This window comes from Rhea americana, unplaced genomic scaffold (assembly GCF_003343005.1).
Source record: "Rhea americana isolate MKP2758 unplaced genomic scaffold, rheAme1 scaffold_42, whole genome shotgun sequence".
Classification (NCBI taxonomy): Eukaryota; Metazoa; Chordata; class Aves; order Rheiformes; family Rheidae; genus Rhea; species Rhea americana.
Genome location: NW_028186557.1, coordinates 5,540,423 through 5,544,763, shown reverse-complemented (window position 1 = coordinate 5,544,763; position 4,341 = coordinate 5,540,423). Strand labels below are relative to the sequence as shown.

General features: G+C 44.1%; 1 long non-coding RNA gene across 1 annotated transcript; it reads right to left on the bottom strand.

The window, feature by feature from the left end:
- Window positions 1-731: 731 nt before the first annotated feature.
- On the bottom strand, window positions 732-3,949 carry LOC146590204 (uncharacterized). The gene is made up of 3 exons (XR_014897067.1): window positions 2,769-3,949; window positions 2,205-2,442; window positions 732-1,867 (listed from the first exon to the last, which is right to left on the bottom strand). It is a non-coding gene; the product is annotated as an uncharacterized LOC146590204 (long non-coding RNA).
- Between the last annotated feature and the right edge of the window lie 392 nt (window positions 3,950-4,341).

Below are 4,341 nucleotides of genomic sequence, written 5' to 3'. Positions count from 1 at the left end.
TGTTAATTAACGTTTGTTCACACACAAAATGCAGAACTCGATGCCAACCGGACATACCTAGATAGAGCCTAATATTAGATTTCACAAAGGCATTCATCCTGTCTGAACAAATATCCTCCATACAATATTAACCTTAAAATCTGTGCACAGTCTACGCTAACAGATGTTCGTTCTCCTCGGCAGCGTTTCCCAGGGCGAAGCAAGCGCTCGACATCCATGACCGTACCCACACTCCGATGAGCCAGGGACACAGGCATTGACAGGAAAACACACTGCTATTTTAGGAGGCTATTTTCTACATAAAGCTCGGTTTTGAATTTAAAACCAGATCAGTCATCATTAGTCTGTACCGGAGACTTCATATAAGGTTTCTTCCTTCGGCTTTATTGTAATGCAAAGTTACTCACTTTTTGTTACAGCCGGAGACAAAGTCTGGCTTTTAATAGCTGAGAAAATTTGCTGGCAAACGATATATAATGTTGATTAACCAATAATACAGTTCAGGTCTGGTCGAACATGYAAGCAGCTGAAATAGGAAAGCAAGTTTTTTAACAATTTGTTATACACAGTAGCAAGAAAAACAGGAAGTAGGTGTTTATTAGCAGTTTCCAAATATACCAGCCAAAATAAAACTCCCCATGCAGTCTGAGGTATTCAAAATACAGCAACGACCAGAATTCCTAAGATTATAAAAGGGTAATTAATCACAAACAGTGTTCACAGACCAGTGATTTGGAAACTTCCTTTTTATTGAAGATCTGGATCAAGAGCAAACTTCAAAGCAAAACTAATTGATCTGAGATTCATTGCGTCTGGTCGATAAACCAAAAAAATAAAATATCATTCTACGAAGCCAGTTCTACGGTTTGCATTCATTATGCCCTGACAGCACATAAAGCACATTAAAAAGCCATTTTTCAACAAATGCTGTAGTGCTGACCTATTTCAACATAAAAGCTATTCATACACGGTAGACTGTTGCTTCCTCATAATCAGTGTATTGCACCCAAAAGCCAGCCGTGTTATTCCAGGCTTGTTTCTCAGGAATGTGAGCATATCTTGGAGACTGATTCATAAAAGGAAGAGAGCAGCCCACTTCTGGAACAGGCTCACATGCTTTCTTCAGGAGCAAAATTTCCGAATTTTGTTTGGACTTAAGAAAGCTGTTAACTCTACCGGAGCCGGATGAGCAACTTGCAATGAACAGCTCAGCCACCAAAGTAACCTTTTTTCTCCTCTTTCTGAAATTGCCTGAAAACAAAGAGTGATTTTTTTTTTTAACCTATTTGTTTGCTAAAGGTTGTATGCAAGCAAATTCCAGCCAGGGGATGACCCATGTGCTGGCTGCCAGCCTGCTGCACAAGATTTGTGGTTTAACCTATGTAATTTGTCATCTCAGTTTTCCTCCACTGGAGGATCCACCATCCCCAAGACACGCTCATGAAATCACAAATCACAGCCCACCTTGGGCTTACTGAGCCCGTCCTTTCCAAGGATATTTGCTCCACGTTTCCCCTTTTCCATCCCAGATGCACGCTCCCGGCCTCAGCACCAGTGGGGACCGGGGAAGTCAACAGCAACATCCCAGTGGGATCCTGCCGGCATCTTTCAGGGCCAAACCCAAGGCGTTGAGGCAGGGTGGGAAGGAAGGCTCAGGGAAAACTCTGGGCTCTTCGCAGGTTAATTTTCGTGGCTCGCTGGCATGGAGGGGTGTGGATTTTGGCAGAAACACAGAGCAATTTTCTGTTGTTTTCACCTGGCACAAGCCATCCCAGGCTGGATGTAAGATGGTCACTTGCACCTGCCAGAGCTTTTCGAGGTRGTCCATGCCTCGCTCCTTCTCCTCTTATTTGTTTTTCTGCAAAGCCTGAGGAGATGCAGACAAAAAGGTGGTAAAGTTATGCCCCCTCCAGCCCCCAGGTTGTGCAAGCAGGGCGATGCAGCCGGAGGATGTGAAGGGCACCTGCTAGCTCCTGCTGCAGAGTTGCACCTCGTGAGAGGTGGAAATTGCCCCATATCGAGAGAAGAAATTCATGTCTCGGCTGCCCCCCTCGGTGTGGAATTAGCCCTGGCYGTTCCTTCGCGGGAGCAGGGCAGGGTCTCCTGTGCTGTGACGAACGCAAAGCTCTCAGCTGGGCCAGGGGCCGGAGAGCGCCCGCATAGCGCACCAAACCCTCCCAGAGCCAATACGTCCCACCTCAAACCTGTCAAAACACGGGCGGAGCGGACGCATCCAATTTATTCTCAGGGGATTTTGCAGAGTTGAATTTTGCTTTGCTTCTTTCCTGGAGCCAAAGGCAGGCATCTCCGAGCTGCCAGATTGCTCAAATCTCCAATAAAGATTTTGATCCTCACTGTAGGCTACGATTTTTTTTTTTTTTTTGACTATTGTCTGCTGATGTCTTCACCTGTGTCATCCACTTTCAGCAAGTAAGACTGTTGCTGTGAACAGGAAAGAACGCTGTGAACAAAACCTTTTACAAGGGATTAAATTTCATCTAAAAGCATGTAATTCTACATAGCCAGAAGCAGTTTCTAATCTTCATATATAGGAACTTACAGGGCAAGGAATTCAAAGCCACCGGATTAAATGAAAAATGTGAATGAAAAGCTACATGCTGATACTCAGCTGACCCAGGCAAGTTACTGTACATTTTTCAAAGTTTTAAATTACTGCTAATGGAAAACGTAGGGAGTAAGTGTGAGGTGGCTCTCTRCATCATTATTTTTTTTAAAAAAGAAGGCCTAAACAATGAGTGAATACTTACAGAGAAGGCCACGATGCTCCCCAACGCAGCAGGCCTCACTGCTCTTACTGTATAGATCAGCAGGTACCATCTGATCAGATTAAGACCAGCTGTTCGTCTCCAGTAAAGGAATTTCTCAAAAAGGTAAAACATAATTCAGGCTTAGAAGCCTAGATACTTTGGGAGAATGAAACCTCTGCTTGTGACTGTAAAAAGTAGAGAAAAAGACATTATAAAGCATTTAAGAGCTTTGGTTTCAATTATTCTATATTAAAGGATAGGTAAGCCTAAATTGCTCAGACTCTTTAAAAAAATAAAAAGGGATTGTAAATAAAATTGGAAACAGATACACAACAGCCAGCTCCCCACAGGTGCATTTTCTTACCGTGGAAATACCCGTGTGACTTTCCAGGTTCCCATCGTGTAAGGGGAGACAACGAATTCTGAAGTTACCCCTTTTGCGTTCGGACTTAGCCGCAGAAGAAGCAACCTCTTGTCTGTTTAGACTGTCTGAGTATCCCAACGTCCCTCCGCGCGTCTCACACCAAAGCGAGGGTCTGTGCCGCCCGCCGGGGCTTGCCACGAGATCAAAGCTTTGGGCCACTCACAATAAAACAAGAGGGCAAAGCCCAAAGAATCAAAGAAACAAAGGAAAGGTTTAAGAGATAAGGATCAGCCCTCAGATATGATATTTCATCCCGATCAGATCCGGTGCAGAAGTTCAATTCAAAGTTCATAGGACAAAAATACAAAGAGATCAGCCTTAGGGCTTTGTTGTGCTGTATCTCCCCGTGTTCCCAGCGTTATTCCCACCTTCCAGGCCACAAGGATTTCCCCCTTAGCTGGGTGCCACCGTATCATTTAGCTCATCTTTTCCTCAAGGCTTTGTATCCACTCAAATAAGCATTTCAGGCGTTTCTAGTATCTTCACTGAGCCCTGAACAAACCAGACGCATCTCTCAAACAAGGTGTGAAGCCGCGCTGGAACCAGCAGACATGCTCCCTTCCTCGGAAAAAGGGGCTTCTGCACGCTGAAGCTCATCAGAAACCAAGYGGGTTAAAGACAAAACCCAATCCAAGGTGCTGAAATGTGCACAGTTAAATCTTTTAAAGACAAGGAAAAATGCAAGGCAAAAATTCTCTGTCTTTACATTTCTYCGAAGTGCCAAGCTCTTCTGAAAATCTGGTGCGTGCTACGTTAGCTTTTAAGGACCCTGATATAATTTTTCTTAGCTTACAGGCAGATTCTTTGGAATTATTTTGCTGAAAGAGTCTGTTTATCAACAATTTAGGGACAGGAGGGTGAATGCTGGGGATGTCTGTGGGTCTTTCAAGGCAGGGAATGCAACTGGGAACAGAAATACCATTACTCTCTGGCAAGATGTACACTTGGCATGGTCTCCCTTGGGAGCACCTCCTTTAAACGATGCAAAAACTTTACCGCTGATTCTCAGAGAGCTCCAGACAAGATTACGGTGGTTGCAAGTGAACAGTTCTGCACTTCAAAAACCCTATAGCCTTTTTTATATTTATAGGATTACATATTATACAGTGTATTCCTTATAGCGTTGCAGGCACTTACCTTTCTTCAGCT